At 48.2% G+C, this 23,566-nt stretch overlaps 1 protein-coding gene across 22 annotated transcripts in view; it reads left to right on the plus strand.

Annotated features, from left to right (window-relative positions):
- NRXN3 (neurexin 3) overlaps positions 1–23,566 on the plus strand; it is a 1,012,648-nt gene that overhangs the window by 22,910 nt on the left and 966,172 nt on the right. For 4 of the 22 annotated variants that reach the window (XM_066997140.1, XM_066997142.1, XM_066997146.1 and 1 more), the window contains exon 1: positions 4,036–4,209. The exons of 1 other annotated variant lie outside the window; for it this stretch is intronic. The gene's annotated coding sequence lies outside the window, so the exon portion shown is untranslated. Of the gene's footprint in view, positions 1–4,033; positions 4,210–23,566 lie in introns of those variants that run through there. 17 more of the 22 variants (XM_066997143.1, XM_066997144.1, XM_066997139.1 and 14 more) reach the window with 10 other exon arrangements.

Raw genomic sequence — 23,566 nt, forward strand, 5'->3', positions numbered from 1 at the left:
CACATACAGAAGACACCCCTCCACAATGACACCTAAAGATAGCAGAAGATGATGTGTAAGACTTTGAAAAGGACTTCACCTTTTTTCTCCCAAAATATATTAACTGATGTAACAAAATACACTTCCTTTCCCTGCACATCTTGCTCTGATTGTGCTCCTTTGGTATTTGCACACTTGTGAGCCCTAAGCCCTCTTTCACATTCCTCCTCCTGCAAGAATGCTCTCATCTGAGTGTGTTCATCCTTACATGTATGAGTACCTGCATCATTTTCTTGGCACATTCTCTCCCCTTCATAGAAGGCCACACGTGTACCTGTATACTTTCTGTCCTCTGCACAGTGCGCTGAACAAAGCAGCGCTCAGCAAGTAACTCCATGCAGTCTATTCCTATGCGGGAAACTTTTTTGTAGCTATTAAATAAATGCAACGCAACATGCATTTAGGAGAAAGAGGAAAAGGGCTTTGAATCAAGAATAAAGAGATGCATCCTGCAAGTGGCCAGAATAATTCTGGAGGTTGGATCTCCTGCCGGAGTGAAAAATGACGTTTACAGGAGAAGAACTTAGACCTAACCCTCTGAAGTGATGGTAAAGTGAGTTCTGACCAGATGCTGTCATTATCACCCTTTTCCCATCTGTTTTTGCTTATTATTGTAATGAGTTTTGCTCTCTCAAGTAGGATAAGGTCACAAGTGAGATAAGATCAGCTTCGTTTGGCACGACCAAGATGTGATCGTGGTTTGGACTGCAGCTTCTAAATTCACCTTGGGTATTCACTTCGGGGCAAAAAGACACTGAAAGTGCTAATGTGGCCAAAAAAAAAGGAAGCCAGAGATAAACTGTATTCTTGCCTTATTGCACAGATTTCTCTGCCACTGTTTCAATGGCAAATTCCCCTTGAGCCTCACTTCCATTAACAGTAGCACACAAATGCTTGAAATCAATGATTTGGTGAATGCCATTGAGAGAACCAAAGGAAAAAAAACACAGGAGATGATACTCAGTGGGACAAGATTGCAGTGCGGCCTCCTTCCCATCTACTGCTGCCCTACTCGGGGCATTTGTTTATGTGGGATCATCCAGTCTTAATGTTGCAACACTTGCGCATCCCGGCATGGCAGGTAATGCCTCTAACACCCGCATGTTCTGCAGGGCCTTTTCCAGGCTTTGGTGCCTTTCTCATCACCCTTGTGGAGTGGGTGGGGGGGGGGGAATCAGGAACCGATGATAATGGCATACGCACAGGTTGGGGTGTAGGTAGCTCCTGTGAGCCAACTGCTTCCTCTAGCAAGATGCCAGAGAAAGCTGTGCATGTGGGTACGACAGCCACTGTCCTGAGTTAGCCAGGCCCCAGATCTCGGAGCAGAGTACCTTGAAGAGGAACCGTCCGACTGTGCAATTCGTTGAAATAAGCACATGGGATTGGTGAAAAGTTTGCAGATTTATTCTAAAGGAAGCAAGCAAGAGAAAATGAATGACACATCTGTGCTTGTGTATGCTTGCCTTTGCCTCTTCTCTCCAGCGGTGGGAGCAGAGAGCGCAGTGCCTGTGTCGGGAGGGGGTGCCCAGGTGTGTAAATCTGTGCTGCTGCTGGTCTCCGGGGGGTCTCTGGAAAGGGGTCTTGCTGCCATTGTAACGGAGAGACCAGAAACAAGTTGATGCACCTGCTGGTGAGCTAATGGAAAGGACGTGCAGGTGTGTGAGCTTGTCATACATCTGAAAGTCATGTTGTAAGTCTGGAAGTCATCACAGTGCCAGTGGTACATGCTGGGGAGAGGAGCAGCTTTAGAGGGGGCTGCTGCAAACCTCACTGGCGTGATGGTTTGTTTTGCTTTCCTCTCAGTACATCTTGTTTGCAAACTGCAGGGCTAAGCTAGAGATATGAAAGAAAGAATTAGAGGAATTAAAAAAATCCACTCCCCTATTGAGCAATTAGAGTATTGCTTGCTGTACAAAGAACTTCTCCTTGTACTGTGCTGTTTTCCTATTGCCTCCACTTTGCTCTACATGTCAGCAAAGTGTCTTGCAGCCCTGATGAAACTTCCCTGCTCTCCTAATATTTTCCCACTACTCTCTACCTATTTATAAAATGATTTCTGCTATTTTAGTACCTCACTGTAACAGTTCTTCAGAAGTAGAGGTCTGTGTCCGAATTATGCACAGTAAGATTTTTTCAAAGCAGATGCTACCTTCCTTGGTTCCTACAGAGCACCCTGAATAGCTCCTCAGATGAAGCCTCCTATCCCTCTTTTGAATTTGTAAGCACTTTATATGTTGGGATCCCTAGATTTTCTAGCTGAAAAAATCACATGCGGTTGAAAACTAGTTTGCTGTGCCAAAATCTTCCCAGGCTCACTTTACCTTTCTTGACGAAGCAGGCTGTAAACTACCATTGCTAGTTTCTTTTCCTCTCCAGGTACGTGCTGTTTGCTGCCTGCCAAACTGAAGAGATTTAGCTCAGAACTGGAAGTGGGGACTGTGCTGTTGTCATTGATTTTACATGGAAGATGCTCTGGTGATGGGCAGCCAGATCAAAATCCAATGCGAGGACGTGCACGGTCTTAGAAGACCTTGGAGAGTGAAGGGCCAGAGGTGGTGTGGTTTCAGATGGCTACCTCATCAAATTATTACTTTGATAAACTGCAAGCTACGAAATGCTAGATTGCCAGAACTATCAGCAGGGGAAGAGAGGGACTAGCAGCCATGTTTTATTGCCAGGTGCACGTTTAAATCTGGAGTTAACTATTGAAGTAAATAAAGTAATACCTGATTTTCTTCACAGTAATTGAGACTGGGATCTAATCCCGTGCCCTGAGGAGGGATTGATAGTTCTCACCACTGCTCTGTTGTCCATATAAAACAGGAAGCTGAACAATAACCTGTGCTTGCACAGACATAAAGGGATAAATTCTTGCTCTAGGGACTCTGATTTTGAGTCTGGAAGATGCCTCTCTGCTGGGCCGTTGTCACCTCGTTGAAATAGGTCTCTGTTATCCTCCCTCTGCATGCGTCTGAATGTGTTAGGAGGTGTGGAGCACTGTGTTTTCCAGAGCAACTTCCCAGGGGGCTTCTAATACTACCTGAAACTATTATTTAGTGTTTCTGTGAGGCTATTACGCACCCCAGACACAGCTTCATTTTGATAGTGGGCAAGGCGATCAATACCTTTGTATAAAATAATTATTTACCAGCTGCTGTGAGTGGGCTCTCTCCTATGCAAAACGTAGAAAAGGACAAAAACCTTTGCGTACATGACCAGAAAGGGAAGGAAAGGCAATCGGCTTTCTAGTCTGTTCGAGGGCAAATGCAGTTCCCCTTGTCTGGCGTTGCGGGGTGAGCATCACCCCCGCATCTTCCAAAATCAGAGGGTCGGGAGAGTGGGGCAGCGGGTTGGGTTCTTGGCTTGGGGTTTTGTGCGCCCTGTGCGTGCCTGCTGCTGTTCTCGGAGATGGGCTTTCAGCAGGGTAACGCGCTCAGAAACTTCGCAGAAGACGCTCTGAACGAGGCTGTTCGCTGTGCGGAGCGCTGAGGGTGCCACAACGCCAAATTACAGCGCCTGGGCTCCGCTCTCCCGACAAAACGCTGGCCCCAGCGCAGCCGGGGGCGTCGGTGCCATCCCCTCCGCTCTCCGGGGGTTACGGGTGGGTACGGGGCTGCCAGGCTGGCGAGGCCGGGGCTGGGCTGGATGCGGCGGGCAGGGCACAAACCGATGTCTGGGAACTCGGGGGGGTCCCGGAGGGCAGCGGCCGGGCTGGGGCGGGCAGCAGGGAGCCGGGACCGGGGGGAAGCTCACGCCCCCCGGCTCGCTGTCCCGGGGAGGCAGCCCCCTGACCCTGTCCCCGTCCCGGGGGGGGGAGCGCCGGAGCGGCCGAGGAGCCGGGGCAGGTGGCGGCTGCCCGGAGCGGGGCTGAACCGGGACCGTACCGGGTCCGTGCGGGGCCCCGTGCCCGCGGTCTCTTTAAAAGCCGGGGCCGGGCGGGGCCGGGCCGGGCTGGGGGCGGCGGCGGCGTGCGCGGGGCTCGGGCTGCTCCGGCACCGCGGCGCGCTCAGCCCTGCGCAGCTCCGCCCGCGGCTCGCACGGCTCGGCACGGCTCGGCTCGGCTCGGCACGGCCAGCCCAGCCTCCCCGGGACCCCCCGAGCCTCCTCGGCTGGGGCCACGCTGGAGCCCCCCGCCCCGCAGCGGAGGCGAGCCGCGAGTTGGCTGCGGAGGTGAGCGGGGTGGCGGGCGGGGGGCGGCTCGGCTCGGCTCGGCACGGCTCAGCTTGGCACGGCGGGGGCTCCCGCCCCGGAGGCGCCGGGCTCCGGAGCCCCGCGGGTGGGCTCGTGCTGCCCCCCGCGAGGCAGCTGCCCGGCTCCCCTCGGTCCCTCCCGGGCGCTGTCCGGCCCCGGCGGCTCCTGCCCGACTTTTTGGGAACCGCGCTGCCCGCGGCGGGGCTCCTCCGAGCGGAGAGCGGGGGGCCCCGCGGAAAAGAAGACACCGCGCTGAATTACGGCCGGGAGACGCTTAGAGAGAGCCTCCCGTTTGGCTAAAGCTTAAGGATTTCTTCTTGAAAAAATTATTAATGAGGAACGAAGAGAGGCTGAAGATGAAAGTTTTTTTATATATATATATTTTTTCCTCTTCCAAGTCTTCGGATCTATTACAGTAGCGCCTTTCCTCCCCGCCTTCCATTTGTTTGTATTAATGATTTAGTAGCCGTCTTGCCTGAAAACTTCCACCGTGAGCGACTGCTGTGGGTTTTCAGGCAGTGAGTGACCTTAAAGGTTGGTTCAATGCTTTCTTCGTGCAAGATGTATGTGAAATACCCACCTCTTTTTGCCTTTTTTTTTTTTTGTCTTCTGTCAAATAAAAAAAAATTCACCTGCTTTATAATTTAAAAGAGAACATCATTCAGTCAGGGAGTGATGTAATTCTCCTACCTAAGGGCACTGACTCTGGTGCTTTGCAGGTGACTTGTCTTTTGCTTACTCTTTAAATTTATTTTAATTGCAGTCCTATGTAGCTAGGAAGTAACATATTTAGCCAGGGCTCCATGAGTATTCATTTTGTTAAAATTCAAATCTTTCTCTTTCAAAAAATATAATTCCTGATTTCTCCCCCCCCCTCAAAGAAAACAATAAAGAAGATTAGGCATGAGATCAGTGGCAGAAAAACCAAAGCATCGGGGAGGCAGAACCCAGGCTAAACCCATCAAATTGTTTATAAAAAGGACACTTCCAGCCTTTCGCTTTCCCAAGCTCTTTCCACCTTTCCATGGTCAAACCGTTCAACGCTTCGTTGAAATATTTTTAAGAAATCATTATTATTTTTTTTCTAAATATTAATTGTTCCTCCGGTATTTTTGCCTGCACGCAATTGTTCTGTGGTAAGCACGCAGCCCTCCCAAAGAGGCGAGTATTGACATGACCGCTCACCAGCATCGGCTTATTGCGCGTTTTGAGGGGCTGCTTTTTGAGGGGGGCCAACTCTTCGCTAGGCTGGCGAAAAGTCTTAGGGAGATGTTGAGTAGGTGGGGGGAAAAATGATCACAAAAGGTTTTGTTTGCCAGGCTGATAGAGACGGTTATTAAGCGTAGCGTGAACCAGAAGGGTGTTACGGCTGTCATTGGTTTAGTTAAAATGGTCATCGATATTAAGTTGGGCGAGTTTACCTACGGCTGAGTGGGGCTCTGGGGGGAGGAGGTTGCCGAGATTATTGCTTTTGGTTTTGGGACTGGGCACGCTTCTATCAGCTGAACGAACTAGACTATTGTGTAGAGCTCGTTTTCCATTTCTCTATCGGTTTCTTTTTCGGTCTTCGGCAGTTTCCTAAACAATTGTCTGTCTCTAAACAAAGTGTCTGTTTTTTGGGAGTGGGGAGGTGCAATTGGGGATGTTTGAAGTTTGGGGATGACGGGAGCAACAGGGCTGTATGTATTTATTAAAAAAAGAGAAAAAGGGGAAAAAAAGGAAAAATAAAAGAAATAAAGAAGTTAGGAGGTAAGGCTTCTCTTTCTGGAGCATTCGGGCACCTTCCGGTGGGGTATGTCTGTGGGCTTTTAATTATTTATTTCACTTTTGTCCTTTAAAAAATGAAGTAGAGCGAAACCAAAATGAAAACGAAATAGAATGAGAGCAAGCGTAGAAAAATAAATAAATAAAGGAAGGGAAGGGCTGAAAGCCCAGTACTTGATTTCATCATCCCGGTGGTGATGGCTTCTCGATAGAAGCGATATCTGCCGATATCACCCCTGTTCCATGGCTGTAGCCTGGCCTCATTTTACGCTGCCTTTCCACTGAACATGTTGACGTGCTGCTGCTTATATAAGGGGAAGAACAAATTCAAGCGGATTAGTGCTTGGGATTTTGAGATCGGCTACCCAGATCGCGTTGTGGGTTTTTTTCCTTTCCTTGGGGGAGCTGATGGGGGAAGGCTGGAGAAAGATGGGAGGGGGTGAAATCGGGATGTGCGGTTGGGGGAAGATGGGGCTGATGCGGGGAGCAGCTTATTCGCATAATGTCTGCGTTGCGTCCCTTTTTCTTTTCTTTTTATAAAACCCATTATCTCTAAAAACACATTATTCTTCAGCCCGGTCTAAAAAAAAAAAATAGTGGGAGGGGTTATGATAGCGAGGGGGTTTGGTATGGGAGTCATTAGACCCACTGCTGCAAAACCAAGATACAGAAATCCATCTGCACCAACATTTCGGGGGGAGGGAGGGCGTAGAGAGGGGGAAGGGATGGATTGTCTATCTTGGATTAGCGAAGTGGAGCTTTGTATTCTTCGTTTTCCTCCCCATTTTCTGCCATTCCCCCCCCCCCCCCCCCATCCGCACACCCGCTTTCCTCCTCCCAGCCCCCACCCCCCCGAAGGTTTCTCGTCCCTTGACGAGAAAATTCTGTGTTACATCCTGATGGCTCTGCGGCTTTTTTTTTAGTGCATCGCAACGGTGGCACGATGACCTTTGCTTCATGCCACGCAGATTCGGGCTCCCGATAGGACTGCGAGCGCAGCTCGGGCACACGTGCACACGCTCGCAGACCCGTAGTCACGTACCTAGGACAGGCCGTGATTTAATCCCGGTTTTTGCATGCCCGTCTTTGTGTGTGCGTGCGTGCGGCTGATAAACGTTGGCAGAGGGTCGGGAACGCAGTAAATGCCAAAGGCACGTCCATCCATTTCGCCAGCCCATCTCGCCGCGCTCTTTTCCAGCACATCGTGAGATTTTTGTGCCGGGGAGGGGTGTGCCCTGCGCGGGCGCTGGGGACCCGGGGCTTGGAGGGAGCATGGATGTACTGGGGAGGGAGGAGTGGGGGGCGACGGGCCTGACGATGCTAATAACATTATTTTGGTCAAATGAACGTCTGGTGATAATGATTCAGTGTAACCATCCGTGAAATACATGCTTGCGACACACTGGAATAAAGGTTACTCCAGGGAGCTCCGGCGGAGCCAGGCGTGCTCGGGGGAGCGAGCCGTCCCCTTGATGGGGGAAACAAAATTCATAGGCACCCCAGGCCCCCTCCCTTCCCAGCGCCTCCTCACGTGTCCGAGCTGGAGGGCATCGCGATGGAGAGAGGGGGCGGGCTGCGCTGGAGCCAGGACCTAACAAAGCCTCCCCGCCTCGCCCTGCCATGCCATCCTGCCTTGCCCTCTCTCAGCTCGTCCGTGCGGCTGATCCAGACGATAGGGGAATATCGCCATTTCCAGGCAGTCCCTGCTGGAGGCTGGTGAATGGAGAGAGGCGGGGGAAAGCTCCTTGTGGTTCTGTGGTAGGGTGTGCAGGAGGGACGCGGCTCTTTGGGTCTGGGTGGAGCAGGGAGAAGAGGGGGGGAAAGGAAAGGAAGATGAATCCCTTCTTTCCTCCCTCCCTTCCTTCCCCCAGCTAGAGCCAGGGGAAGAGCCCAGCCAGCCTCAGCTGGTGGCCGTGGGTGGCTGGCACGCACGGGTGGGAATGGCAGCAGTGAGTGAGGCTTTTCCTGGGTGTCAGGCAGTCAGGGCCCCCTCGGGGCTCGCAGACCTGCTCAGCACCTTCCTCCTCCGGGCACGGCGGCCTTCCCGGGTTGGTCGCGGGCTGCTTGCATGCCGGGCGGAGGTGAGCCGGGGAGGAAGGCTCCTGTGGCTCTGCCAGCCGCTGCTTCTCCTCTCCTGCGTGTGGTTGCGCCTGCTCCCAGGTCTCCATGCTTCTGGATCTTTCCACTTCATGGAGCGATAGCAAAAGCCTAACAAATAGATCTGTCCAGGGCTATTGTGGTTTGCCGGCCGCTGCTCTCCTCTCTGCCTGACCTTGAGGCGCGGTGGTGAGCTGCGGTCAGGAAGACGGGGCAGGGACGCGTCCAGTACCGCTGCCGTTGTGGCTGATGCCCGGAGAGATACCTGGCTCCCCCACTGCCCTGCCTTGCGCTTACCACAGCGATCTCACCTTAGCTGCCCGGCTTCCCCAGAAGCTGCTTTTGATTTCCCTTCCCTTTCCCCAGCCCCTTCAGAAACAAAACGGTGCTGTGGTTGGTGCCTGTGCTTGTGAGCAGGGCGGCTCCTGCAGCGGCCAGCTGAGCACCATGCAGCCCGAGTCTGACTCCCTGTTGCCCTGCAGGGTGAAGGTGGGCCCTGGTCTTATGGTTCCTCTGTTTCCCCAGTGACTAAGGTGCCAGCATGCTCTCATGGCATAGTTGGTCTCTATTTATTTGACACAGGAGTAGAGAAAATTGGGAGGAAGTATTATAGAAGGTAAACCTTAAAGACTTCAAAGTCTGGCTGTGGTGCTCTGCCCGCGCTCAAGCTTATATAGCCAGCAGAGTAGGGTGAACTGCATTTAGTGGAGGGACTAACTCTGCACCCTGAAGAACTTGCATCCAAGAAGTGAGAGAGGAGCTCAGTTCCAGCAGAGCGTTCAGGGGGTGAGCGATGGTGCAGGGGTAATCGATGGCAGTGATAACCTAAGTCCCTGCGCAAAATGGAAGTGAGCTGGCAACCTCTCTCCCCCACTTCTCTCCCTTTTCAAGCCAGTTACCAAGCCATCAGGCAGTTCTTAGTCTCTCTGTGTTAGGACTGGATTTAGACTATCACCTTAGAGGACACCTTCAAACTGCATGTGATCTGGCTCTAGTCTAGAGTGTTCCTGGGAAGGAAGACTTCATTCAGTCCCTTGCTTGGTGTAGCAGCAGTGGTATTTCAGCGGATCTACTGAATTTCTTGCTTTTCTCTTCTACAGCTTCGTCCAAGGCTCCAGAGTTTACCTGTCTTGAGAGAAGCAGAATGTGGTTTACCTCCCCGATCAGTTTTCCTTTGCCGTCTCCTCTCTTGTAACAGGCTCTGGGTGTTCAGGGGAAGGTGTGAACGCTGGCTGAACTGTGATGTGCTGTGTCAAGGATAAGGACACACGGTGGTCTGGCCAAGAACAAAATGCTACAGCCAGGAACTTTGTGATGACCAAAAACCAGGAAAAGAGATGACATCTGACAGTGATTCAAGAGGCACGGTGTTTAAATTAAAAACAAAAAGCGTCTAACTTTGTCTGCCCCTGCTCCCACCAGCATGATAAGGAGACAGGCTTTATTTTGGGACTATTGCCAACGCAGCTGGAGCCAGAAATTACCCCAATTTTGGTTAAGCTTTGAAAAATTCTATCAGTTCTCTTCTCCCCCTCATCCTCCTCTTCTAGTTAATAGCAGTCTGTCAATCTAGCATAGTCAGCTCTTAATTCATACAGCAAGTGCTGAGGAGAATATTTTGCATTTTGGAAGCCAAGATGATAGTGGGATTGTTGGTTGCTTGAAACCAGCACTCTACAGTGTCTTGGTCAGGTAATTTGCTTTCTCCTTCCTTTGGTTTATCCTCACACCATCATAGACCGAGACATTTCACATGTGTAAAGGACTTTGAGCATCAGAGATGATGTTTTGACCTCTCAGCACCAATCCAGGCAGCCAAAACAAGACACGTCTGTAGAAAGGCAGCATGGGAGAAGTTTGTTCTTCCTTTCTCCTTGTTGTGGGCAGTGGATGGCATCTTTAGTGCTCCGTATTTGTACTGGCTTTTATTGTTTTGGCAAGGAAAAGCCATAACTTCGGGCTTGGCTAGCCTGACTATGGTTTTACTGAGGTCTGTGAGGGATGAAACGCTGTGTCCCTGTAGCGCTGTGCTCGAGAAGCTGGGCGGTTGGACTCCTGGTGGAGATATGCCAGTGGTGTTGGAAGATCTTGAGTTTCTTAAGAGAAGGTGGGGATGCAATGTCTTGTTTTGCCATTCAGAGAAAAAGGCTCTCTCTGAGCACTGCGGGCAGCTGCTGGGAAATGCACACTGTGCAGCCAGCTTGGCAGAGCCCTCTGTCTGGGCTCAAGTGTGCAGCCTCTCGGGACGCTGGGCTGCTGCAGGCATCGCTGCGTGGCTTTGCAGAGGGTGGTGGAGGAGCGCCCACAGCCATCAGGAGCTCGGGTCTGGCTGAAACGTAGCCCCTTGCCACAGGGGTTAGCCCTTCATCTGCCTTGGTTCCCAACGCTCAGAGCTTTCCCCTTGTCTCTCACAGCCCTGTGCCCAAATATTCCCCCAGGCGTGCTCCCCTGCATATTTCTTGTCTGCCAGCAGTGGGAGTGAGCCGGGGTGATGGGAAGGGAGCGTCAGGGATGAGGGGCCTCTGTCAGCATACCTGGCGTCTCTCAGTGGTGTGCTTAGCTCCTGTCTTCTCCGGATTCCTTTCCTTTGCCCTTGATGGTGAGGGACAGCTTATTTCTAACGCAATCTGCCTGTGTCATTCCTGGCCCTGCCGCTTGTCATCCATCACATCACGGGAACTAATTAACACTAGTAGCTTTGGATCCTGGGAATGACAGTGCTGGGATAGTAGACCCTTTCAAACATCCTGATGTCTCCTTTTCTAACTAGGGCAGCCCAGCCCAGGAGCTCGTGGACTTTGTTGTCTCTCCCCTGCTGTGCCAACCCTGTAGAGAGGGTGCCGGTGTGCTCAGCAGGGAGGGTGCCCAAGGCCTAGGGCCTGCCTCGTAATGCCCTTGACAGTGCTGCAGCATCCCCTGCATCCAAGTACCTCCCAGCAGCCGGATGAGAGCCAAGGAATGGGCTAGAATAATAATTGATGAGACTGGGAGGAGGCGATGGGGGGAAAGGCATGATGTAAACCTTTTGAAGCTGCCGGTAGCCTCTCGGCTGCCTTTGGGTACACGTAACTGCGTGTAGTCCCAGACTTTGTGAGTTTGACCCTGGGAGCGCCCTCTGCTCATGGCGAAGCATGCTGTCCGGTTACCGCTGCAGCGCTCCTTCTGCTGCCGCGTTGAGGTGGGGAAGTCACCAGGGGAATCAGTGTGCTGCTCCACTGGGGACGGCGGGATTAAAGGGGAGGCGTTGGTCATGCTGCGAGGCCACACAGAGAGCACTTGCTACCCTTCTGCCTCCACTTTCTGCAGCGTGATCTTGTCTTTCCTGCTGTTGTGAACCACCTCTAAGGAGGGAAGGATTCCCCTAGGGATGGGGATGCAAAGGAAGGTAACAAAGCAGAAGGCTGATGTTTGTTGGCAGCTGAGTGACGATGAGGAGGGGAAGAACTCTCCAGTGGGGTAACTGTTTGATGGGACTGGCTGCATCTGCAGAGCAGGGAGGTGCTGGCTTCATTTCAGTCTGCTGTTACAGCCTTTTTTTTTTTTTTTTTTCCCAATAATGTGTTAATTAAACATTGATTTCAGGGGAAAAAGGAATCTGCTTGAACTGCAGAAACTAAATGGAGTGAGGAGGAATGGGATCCGGAGAGGGATGTGTGGAAGGCCCTTCTGTCAGCTGTCTTCGTGACCAATCATGGAGGGAAGCAAGGAAGGGGCTGCAGAAAAGCCTGTTCACCTGAAGTTTAGGGTCCTTCACTTGTGCCAAGGGGGAATCTTGTTCTTCCTGCAACTACACAATTTTCAGTTGGTGTGTGCTAGTAAGTTGCCAGGTAGTCAGTTGTATTTTGTTAACAAAATACTTGATTTCTTTTAAAACAAAACGGAAGAGAAATCTTCAAGGCATGTTAGCATTCAAGAGGCTTTCTGATCAGTTTGATGCCTTCCTGATTTTCTGCTCTTGTAGTTACTGTTGCATCTCTAAGTTAATTGAGCTGTGGTGCAAGTTAAAGCACCGGTCGTACTGGTGTGCTTGCTCTCGTAACTTCTTGATAACTAGTAGCTCAACTGATCTTCATTTACTTCGTGTAGATAAGTCAGTTGCTGAACTCAGGTATAAAATTATGGCATGCTCACTTAACATTTTCTCTTCTGATCATCGGAGCACTGGAAGATGAGACAAGATTATATCACTCTCCTTTACTTGGCAGAACTCTCTTCTGTTCACTAGACTGGAAGAGCCAGTGGGAGGCCATGCTGCCCTCCTTTCCTTTTTCCATGTGCTAGGGAGCCACAGGGAAGGTGAGTCCTTGCTTTAGTTTGAGATCTTACCTGGAATAAAGCTCTCTGCTGATGTGAGCAATATTGCATTTTATGTATGGCATTAAACAGTTCGACTTGAATTATTTTGACCACTGTGTTTTCTGTCTTCTCTGCTTCTGGGAATAATGGGAAAGGGGAAATAACCAGTCTGATCTTTCTGAGCATTGCAGAAGTCTGAGTTAAAGTGATCTGACAAAGATCTTGATCCGTTTGTGCAATAATCAAAGTGGAATCATTGTCTGGAGAAGGAACTCATCCTGTCTGCTGAATTTCTTTCTGCACCGTCCCTCAGTATCAGACTACAGGAGGTTCTGGTGCAGTGTCGGGGCATGTTTGAAAAGGAACAGATTTAAGCCACAGAGGAACTATTATTCAGGAAGAGTTTTGACCTGTTGATGACTGGTGAAACCCATAGAATTGTGGAGGTTGGAAAGGACCTCTGGAGATCATCTTGTCCAACCCCTCTGCTCAAGCAGGCCCACGTGGAGCAGGTGACCATGTCCAGATGGCTTTTATATATCTCCAAGGAGGGAGACTACACAACCACTCTTAGCAACTTGTTCCGGTGCTTGGTTGTCCTCACAGTAAAGGAGTGTTTCCTTATGTTCAGACGGAATGTCCTGTGTTCAGTTTGTGCTCATCGGCTCTCATCCTGTCACTGGGCACCACTGCAAAGAGCCTGGCTCCATTCTCTTTGCACCCTTTTTTCACGTATTTGTACTCATTACTGAGTTCTGCCCCATGAGCCTTCTCTTCTCCAGGCTGAACAGTCCCAACTCTTTCAGCCTGTTCCTCATAGGAGTGGAGCTCCGGTCCCTTAATCGTCTCTGTAGCCATTCACTCACTCACCCCAGTAGCTCCACGTCTTCCTTGTACCGGGGAGCCCAGAACTGGATGCAGCGCTCCAGGTGTGGCCTCACCAGTGCTGAGGAGAGGGGAAGGATCCTCTACCTTGATCTGTAACACTCCTCCTCACGCAGCCCAGGATACCATCAGCCTTCTTTGCTGCAAGGACACACTGTTGCATCCTGTTTAACTTGGTCTCCACCAGTACCCCGAGGCCCTTTTCTGGGAAAAAAGGCAGGTGGGGCCTAGCCTGTACTGGTGCATGACCCATGGATAGCACTATAGTAGTATGAGGCGTCAGCAGAGCAGTAAGGATGGTCCTGCAATTAAAGTATTAACTGAAGAAGTTTGATGTTCTCTCCCTGAATATGTCAAACCAACTTTTCACACTAGTCCCAACTTTCAAAATTCAAAACTATCATTTGTAAAGTATTATGAGTTTCTTGAAAGGAAAGTTTCATGTATCTGAGACAGATTCCAGTTTCTGTAACCCTTCTATTATTATAGTGGATTGCACCCTGAAATCTTTTTGTACACCATGAAGAGAAGAAATTTTAAACTATCAATAGTTTTGCCTGCGTTTTGGATGGAAATGGGGAATGCAGGAATTCTGTGGTGGGACTGGGGTAAACCTTCTTAAGGGACTCCATATGCCTGATACTGTGTTGAAGTCCTGGAATCAAAATCTGCTGGCTTGTCTGGTTAGCTCATGCAGTACTTAGAGGGTGTGATAGAATATAATTCCAGGTAAATGCATTTAAAATACCTGCGACATCTCTAGAAGCCTAAAGGGCTTTATGGGAAAAAACAAGGAAACAAATTGATCCCCATGTAATTTCATACAAGTCATTAATCAAATACATACTTGACAGTGTATCTAACAACACTGGACCAAAATGCATAATTTTGTTGAGCTGGGTCTTAAAGATTTAGCTCCTATAATTAGATGCTTTTTTTTTTTTTTTTTAAAATATGTCCTTTGTCCTCCTTGTTGGTTGATGTGACCCAGTTAATGAGCTGCTAGCAGCTCTGTTTGGTTCCAGCTTGGGTCAGAGTGATGTGGTGCTTGGGATATTGCAGTCCTTTTTTGGCAGTGGATTATAACTTTATTGAATGAATTTATATTATAAAACTTCAGTGAGCTGCTGGTTTCTTACTAAGACCATGGGGTATCGCGTAGAGATGCAGAGTGAAAAGGAAGTGACAAATTGATAGGCTTGTGATAAGACAGTAACTCTTAACGTTTGTGTGAGCACAGCAGTTCTTGCATGCTCTCTTTTTAGCCTGTGTGTAACACGAGGCAGGAAGTTGATCTTCCTGGCACGGTGTAGGTCACACACCTATTAAACTGATAAACTGGAAAGCAGTCTGAATTCAGTAAGAAGAAATTCATTGAAGACAAATGAAAAGTGCTGCACTTGGGAAGGTGAAATCAAATGCCTACATGCAAAATGGGGAATAACAAGCCAGGCAACAGTACTGCAGAAAGGGATCTGGGAGGCACTACAGTGAGTCAGAGACTGAATGTGAGTCAACAGTGTGGTGACATTGCAAAAAAGTAAATCTCATTTTAGGGTATATTTAACAGGAACGTCACGTGTAGCACACAGGCGGTAGTTTTTCTACTCCAGCAGCCACAGCAGAGCGCTGTGTCCAGCATGAGCAGCAAAGCCAGGAACGGTGGAAGGAGATGAAGAGAGGGCAGCCAGCTCAGCGAGCATCACCTGCAGGGAGAGGCTCCACGAGCTGAGCTCCTTTAGTCTGGAGAGAAGATTGACGAGGGACATGAAAAGTCTTCCGATATTTAAAAGCTTGTTCTAAGAAGACAGTGATTAATTGTTCTCTGTGTCCACTGGGGATGGGACAAGAAGTAATCAGCTTAATTTGTTGCAAGGAAGATGTGGAGATAGATGCTAGGAAAAGCTTTGTGACTGTTTGGATAGTTAAGCATGAAAACAGATTCCTGAGAGAGGTTGCAGTGCTCCCATCACAGGAAGTTTTAAGAGCAGATGAGATGGAGAGCCACCAGATTTTAACTAGTTTGTTTTGTTAGAATTTTGACCTGTTCAGGGAGGGAGTGGGCTACCTGAGCCCCCTAGCGTCTGGTCCCTATACATCTTGGGCTACCTGAAAAGCAGGCTTCTCCCCTTGCTGGCTGTTGTGGTGGGAGCACGGGGATGCAGGGCCAGGGTGAAACACCTCCTCTGCAATGCCCCTGTAGCACCTTCCATGTCCCTGGCACAACCCGGTTTTACAGTGCGTGTCCCAGAAAGGCTTGAGCAAGCTTGTGGGTTTTGACAGGGCCACATACGTGTCCAGCACTGTAAGTCTTTCTGTTCCTGCAGGTAAGAAGCAGAGGGCTTGCCCAGCTTTCTCTGTCCTCCTAACTAGGAGGTTCTTATCCTAGTTGCTTATTAATTTAGACTGGGAAGATTTGGATAAACGATTTGGAGATGAAAAAGAAGACTTCCACCTCTGCTTTTTCCTGTTAAGATCTACTGCAATTTTGTATAGTTTGTTGCAGTTACTGCAAGATGATTTTTCTGTGCTCTTCCATTAAATAGTGGACAAGGGCACGGGGTTTTCATCTGTACAACAATTTCTTCTTCCAGTTACCTAAAGCAGAGTAGTGTGGATTAGGCATTGCAGGGACGAGTGTTAGCACCCCGTGGGTTAGAGAAAAGGGAGGCTAATGCCTGATCCCATAAATACTTCGAATTCAGTACTTTGTGAAAGGGGCTCGTGGTACTTCCAGAGAAGAGGCACTTACTCAGGGAGTGGGGATCCACTTCTCTGAGGGCTCAGCAAAACCCTTTCAGTGGCTACTGGAAAGTAACCAAGGCATATTATGTGATATTTTACTTACATTTCTTCCAAATCTTAGATTTACATGAACATGCAGTCTGTAGCCAGTTGGGCCAGGGGTGAATTTCTGAGCAGATCCGGTACAGAGATCCAGTTCCTCTGACAAACCTCAAAGAAGGAAATTTCTTCCTTTTGGTTTAACAGAACATCTGTGAATACATGCGTGTTGAACTAGGACAGTGTTGGGCTTGACCACTGTATGCGTGTGCAGTTTACAATATAACCATTTTTTGCCTTCTTACATAAACTCATAACTGCAGGCTGCTGCCATTCTTCGAGTGGAGGATGAAGATATTATCCTCTACTTCTTGGCACTAGGAGTGAGTCAGGGTTGACACACAACAGTAGGAGGCAACAGTTTGTGTGTAGGAAGTTTGTTCTGTCCAGGGAAAAATCTGTCTAAGGGTTGCATGCAGGGCATTGGTTCTGCTGCACCGCAAGGCTGGTATCGTCCTCTGGAGCCGAGTTCTCACACACTCACCATTTGAAGCATATGGGGAGCTCAGCGGATTCAGGCCTGAAGGGATGACTGGTGAAATGGTCAAAGTTAGGCTGTGGTGTAATTATTTGTTTACGAGGCCCCAAATAGTACCATGTAATAATTTTTTTATGAACGCTGCCATGAAGTTGGGAGGGAAACATTCCAACCCAAGGAAGTAGGGAGATATAACCTAATTACTGTTGTTGTTATTCCTGCCTGTTGTGGTAGCACCTACACAGTCCTGCATCAAACACAGGGCAAAAAATGCTCCCTGCCCCAAAGAACTAGCACACTAATAATGAGACAAGAGACAACAGATGGACACAGATAACTGGGGGAGTACAGAAAAACAAAGATTGGTCAGCAGGATGGGTGGTATGATAGCATGTTGACAGCTTAGCTGTTGTCAAGTTTTCTGTAGGCATGTGGCAAAGGATTACAATAATAATTCAAGCTGGGGCCCTTGCTTCAGAGTTTTTGTGTGTGCATCTTCCATCTGTTTTATTTACACAGCTTACTTTTCACTTGATGAGTTTTTTCTGTCCCCAAACTTTCCATCATCCACCTGATGTATGTAGGGAGACAGACTGGTCCATTAGTGAAGTGACCCCTGCAGGTTTTGAGGGAAACAGGAGGTTTTTTGTTACAGAGAGAGAATGAGACAGTAAGCATGAGTTTGATGCTTAGTGTTTAAAAGGATACTGGGGAAAAAATGAAGTGTCTCAGCAGGATGAATGTGCAAAGTAAGTGGCATAAAGCAAGAAGCTTGTTGGCCGGAATGGTGTCCTACCAAGGTGATGCAAAACCTAACTAATACCAGTGCTAGGAAACAATGCTGTCTGTATAGGTTATGTCTTTGGTGCTTGTCTTTGTCTTATGTCTTTGCCCATATGTATATGGGCGAGTACAAGACTGCCCAAAGGGTGGAGAGCTGGGAATTGGCTGCCCCGTGAGCAGCCATTCTAGCTGTAAGGCTGTACCATGCTGCTGGGGAACTTGGCAGGCTTTGCTGCAGGAGCTCCGCCTGGGCTGGTGGCTGCATTTGTGCACATCTTGCTTGGACAGTACCTCCGGAGGGCCACAAAATGCAGTGTAGGCACTGGGTGACTTTGAGGTGCTCTTCTCTCTGAATTTGTATTAAACTGTGTGACTTCGTGTGGTGCTGTGATGTCCTTTGTCATTTACTGTGTGATGTGGTACCATTGCACAGTATGCCAACGTGAAGCATGTTACAAACATGCCTGCTGTTAACCCATATGTTGCAAACCCCCACCTCCTTCTACTTTGGCCTGCCATGCCATTTATTGTTCTTGAGCAGCCATGAAGTGGCCACGGGACACTAGATGTAGCTGCATGTTTTATGGTATGCAGTGACAAACAGTTAAAATGCTCCAAAACTTGAAGCCTCAAACTTCCAATCAAGTCATATTTAAACCTTCTTATCAAGTCTTAGGGCCAGGTTGGATGGGGCTTTGAGCTACCTGGTCTAGTGGAAGCGTGGTTGGAATTAGGTGGTCTTTTGGGTCCCTTCCAACCCAAAGCTTTCTATGATTCTGTGATTATTTAACTTTTTGTGGGTGAATTATTTTCCAGGAACCCTTCAATATAGACAAATTGCAGAGTTACGGGACCATAAGTGTTAGAATACATTAATGGGGCAAGCAATTATGGACAAGGGAGTTGTCTATCTTGGGGTTTATCCCTGGCTCTCCTGTGTACCTTTGGAAACAAGTGATAAAAAGTTCTGTCTTTTTTGGCTCTTAAAACCCCAACAGCCAGCTTACTGTGCACACTCCTGGCCTTCCCCATGCAAGGAAGACATTGACAGAATGGAGCAAGTCCAGCAAAGGACCCCTGAGTTACGTCATTAGTAACTGGCTGCCCTTGGGTTGTTGTACTGCCGACCCCCAGCCTGTGAGTGCAGCGCTCCAGTCATTTTTCCACGTGCTTTGCCATACACTCATCCAGTTCCAGCTCTCTCTAAATTTTTTACAATGATCCTATGGGAAACTGTTTCAAAAGTTGTTTCTTCACTAAGCCAATCTTCTCATCACATAAGGCAATCAGGCTGAGATTTCCCTTGGTAAATCCATGCTGACTGTTCCCGCTTGCCTTCTGGTCATTCATGTGTTTGGAAATGGGTTCCAGGAGGATTTGCTGCATAATCTTCCCAGGAACTGATGTTAGGCTGACCAGTCTGTAATTCCTTGAATCATTCTTGCTCTTCTTGAAGAGAGGTACAACATTTACCTTTATTCAGTCATCAGGAGCCTCCTTCAATCACTGTGACCTTTAAAACATGACAGGGTGACATCAGCTGTTGCTGCATCCCTCAGTGAGGTTGGGACATCTTGTCTGTCCCAAGAACTTAAGTAAGTAAGTCCTGCTTGCTTAGGTGACCTGTAATTCAGCCTTCCTCTGCTGTGGGTAGTACTTCTGGCCCTGGGATACTTCCAATGGGCATGTGAAACAGGAAGGCTGAGAACAGTCTTCACAAGTGAAGACCAAGACAAAGAAGGCATTGAGGACCTGAGTATTTTCCATACCTTTTACCACTGGTCCCCTGTCCCATTCAGCTTTAGGCCCACAGTTTGCTTAGTCTTTCTCTTGCAACCAGTGTGCATTCTGAAGCACTTCTTACCACCGTTCACATTTTGTGAATTATCATGCAATTTCAAGCTTTCCTAATTTTCATCCTGATGTGCCAAGGAAGTTTCAGTATCCTTCTGGAGAGCCCACCCCCACTTTCACTTTCCATTTGCTTCCTTTTATGTTTGAGCTCCATCAGGAGCTTCCTGTTCAGCCACCTGCTTCTTTCCACACCTGCTTGGCTTCCTGCACATCAAATTCAACTGTGCTTGTGCTTTGAGGATGTTCTTGAAGATCAACCAGGTCTCCTGGGCCCCTTTGCTAGATTATCCCATGTAAGTGCTCAGCGAATGATTTCTTAAAGCTCTCCAGTGATTCTTCTGTCACCATAATTGTACTGAGAAAATGGTTCTGTTTGTAAACTGATTTATATGTCATTTCAGATTTGGTTGTTCTTTGTAATTTTTGTCTCTCCCCATGTTAAACACATTATACCTCTTTTCTCTATTTCCATATAAGTCTTTTCTGTCTGCTTTATAGCCTTGTTTTGCCGGACTCTGTCCAGATGTTTGTATGAACTTAAATGCAGTTTTTTTTTTTTTTCCCCCCCCTGTCGAAGCCTCCATTCGTTATACTGTGAGTGGTAAGCAATCAAATGGAAGGGGCAGGAGGCAAACTTTTTTTCAGTCTGCGATTGAGTTGTTTCGTGACAAGAGCAAATTGCTATCTCTATTTCTTATCTCTAAAATGGGTCTCAAATTCAATAGAAAGAGTTTAAATTCTTTTTGTTGAAGATCATAGACAACAGACTGATTTATTTAATCACATTTAGTACGCTCTTCATCTTAGGATTGGTTTGAGATTCTATCCCAAACTGTTCTCTACATTAATGGTTGTCAAATTTATCAGCAGCAGATGCTGCCAGCCTTCAAAATTCTGTGCTGTGCACATGTGCCTTTATCCTTAGACTTTTAATAACATTGCTGCTGAAAATCCACCGGAAATGTTGCAGTGGACTACCTATAGATTGATTGCTAAGACCCTGATGACCACCACGTATGTAGAAGCTGAACTAATCAAGTTGCATATTGCACGTAATAGTTTTGCCAGCAGTACATTGAGAGTCCATGCAATCACTCAGGAGAGTAAAGATGCGTTGTCTTTGTTTAAAAAAGATAAAAATGACTCTAATGATTAAACTAACACGCATCTATCAATATTCTAGTCCTCCAGAGTCTTTGGAGAAAAATCCAACTTTATATTGTAACTGTATGGAGAGGAGACTAGTTTAAACAACTATTATCTATTTAATTATTTTACCATATTCCCTAGTCGGACATGAGAATTGTATTGTCCTTGGTGCTGTCCAAATGTAGAACAAAAGGTTTTCATTCTGATTTGTGTCTCTGAAGCAGCACAATATGTGATACCAAATTCCCGCGTGCCTTCTCAGTTCAGAAGTATGTTGCAAGAGCCAGCGAGTTTGAGGTAGAGAAGTTTATGGATCGGATAATTACTTGTAACTTAAGACAAGTCTCTTCTGGGTTGAGTATGGTTGGAGAGGGGTATGCTGGGTGCTGCGGAGAGGTGATACGAGAGTGGTATGTAAAGGTAGCATCTGGACATGCAGGTAAGGGTATAATATTGGCCAAACCCCTTCTTTTATCCATCTGTGTGGGGCTTTCTCTTGTACTCCTACTGTGCTAGGCAGTTGTTGGTGAATAGTAAGAGTGTGTGGTGTGCCCCTGTATGCGTCTGTAAGGTCTGGCTTTGTAGTAGCCTTGCAGAAAAGGAAGGGAAGGCAGGCGAGGGAGGCTTTGCTTTACATCTCTGCTGAAGTCAACCACAGTACTTATTCTAATGCCGTTGGTGTTGTGTCTAATCTCAAACGTGAGCAGACATAGGGCTTGGTAAATTGATGACCTCACTGTCTTCCCATCTTTCTCTCCCAATAACTAGATGGCTAAGAGGCTCAGACAGTGATAAAGCTGAAAAACTCAAGCTCACCTAAATAAAGCTTACATTTTAGGTGGCTTAGTATGATTAATTTCTTTCCTGAAGTCCTGGCTTCAAATGCTGGTGAAACCATAAGTGAAAAAGGCATCTGAAGGTCCTCAGTTACTCCCTGCTTGGTGTTTGTGGCAGAAGTAGCCCAGGAAATTTGATGTATGGCCAGTGTAGGAGAATGAAGGGAATCGTGAGGAAGCATTACAGGAGAAGAAGGGTCGCAGGCTGCTTGGCACACAACTCTCCGGTACTTTCCCCAAATCCAAGCAGACGTGCTCAGATGCTTGCAGAGTTTGCACATTAGTGCACTGTGGTTGTGCACGCTCCCTGGACGCTCTGCCCCTGTGCCAGGATGGCACTTAGTGGCTCCTGCTGTGATAATGTCTGCTGGCTTCTGCCTGTGCCCGGCACAAGTGAAGCCCTTTGTGGAGCTGAGGCTCATGCTGGCTGTGACAGTGTTTTCATAAGGCTCAAACTTCTATTCTCCACCTCGTTCCTTTGAACTCTGCCCACCGCTCCGTGAATACTAACACCAGCCTATAAATTATCCAGCAGGGCTCTGGCACTTTAGCAGCCTGTGTTTTCAGTGGCGTGCATGCATAATCGATCCAGGAGGCTGCCTCTGCTTTTAACTCGGGCGTTTGCAGAGACCTTAGACTTTCAGAGTTTTCAATCACAGCTGCCTGCATGCTCGCTCACCCCTCTGCCTGCTTTCTCCTCTGCCACCCACACACCCACCTTTGCATTCGTCTGGGTAGCACACGTGGGGGCGATGCTCTGAGCAACCTTCCCGTACGGTCTGGAAGCAACAGGTCGCTGCCAGCAGCTGTCACATGGATCATGCACCAAACTTCGAAAGGCTCCATCCTGCCTCACTTCTTGGGGGTTGTGTGTGTGTGTCTTTGCCGTTCAGCCTGCTGAGCAGTTGCTATGCTCCTTCTCTCATTTTCCAGGTGAAGATGTTAGTACCATAAATGCTGCCTCTCTGACTCATTGCTCTTAGCTTCTTTAAGTAGCTTGAAAGTTGCTTTATGCAGTTGCTTGCTGCCTGCGTGGAGTTCAAACTCAGAAGATGTAAATGGTCGCTGGGGATAGCTGGTTTGACTTCTCTTGCCTTGAAACTTCTTGCTGTTTTCTTGCTTAACTCTGTCCACGGCCAAAATGTCTCCGATGATTCTTTTCTTCTATTAAGTTTCTAGGGATAAGTTGCCCCAAAACAGTCAGCCCAAACCTTTGTCTTAACTTCAAATGGATTTGGCCTTGATTATCAAGGCTTTGCTTGTCTCTTCTAATCAGTTCTTTGTAAGCCACCCTCTTAATGCCGATACATCATAATGTACCCCTGTGAAAAGGTTTGGTGATTGCTTCCTAGAGGAGCAGTCAGTTCCCAGTGAAGGTCTGTGCTATTTGAGGGGAGGAGGAGACGGCATGGGTTTGTGTTCGTGTCATTGAGGACTGGCGGTGCTCGGACTCAAAGGAGCAAATGGGGAAAATTAAAGGAGTCTAACAAATGATTTAACTGTAGAGGTCCTGGAGACATGGTTGGGGCTAAGAGCACAGGTGGTAGTCTGGTAACAAAATAAGCCAGAGAAAGTAGCTGGAGAATAGGAAAGAAATGGGAAGTTTTGAGAGCAAGAGAGAAAACATGAAGAAAATTACCAAGCTTTGGCTGAGGGAAAAGGATGTAGGGAAGTAGGAGAAGTAAGGGGGAAGAAGGAGGTAGGGAGAAGTACTAGAGAAAAAGCTTCTGAGTGAAGAGAATGACTAAAGAGAGCAAAAATCAGCTTTCTGATGTGTGAAGCATACATCAAACAGAGCTTTGTGCATGCATATGTACCCTACTGACAGGTGCACAAGAGGCTGGTCACCTTGGCACAGGAAGGCAGAGGAGAGAGCCAGGAGGCAGCACTGGAGGAGGTGACCAGAAGAAGCACAGGGGTAAGGAGACAAACTCTGGGACAGGAGAGAATGCCAGGCAGTGGGTTGGAGCTGGGGAAGCGTGGGGAAGCATGGAAGGGAAACATTAAGTGACAAGGCTCATTTTGAGGAGGAACAAAATCCCAGAAGAAACACAATGCTTTAAATGTTTTTATTCTTTCATGAGAAAACATTCAGCATGCCTTCCCCCCAGGTGTGTGACTGGAGAGGTAGGTTGCAGAGTGAATCATAGGGATCTCGTGTTTCTAGGGTAGGGTGTGTGAAAAAGCAGATCGCCCGCTTTACTGAAAGGAGAAAAAAGAGACCACTGCCAATATTGACACTGTCTGCTGAATGTTGAATATGTTTTTGTGCCTGATGGGAAATGTGTGTTTATTTGAGGCAGAGGATTTTCTGTGTGTGTGTGTTGTTTAAGGAGTACCCAGCAGCTTC

The sequence above is a fragment of the Anser cygnoides genome, chromosome 5 (genome assembly GCF_040182565.1).
Source record: "Anser cygnoides isolate HZ-2024a breed goose chromosome 5, Taihu_goose_T2T_genome, whole genome shotgun sequence".
Taxonomy (NCBI): Eukaryota; Metazoa; Chordata; class Aves; order Anseriformes; family Anatidae; genus Anser; species Anser cygnoides.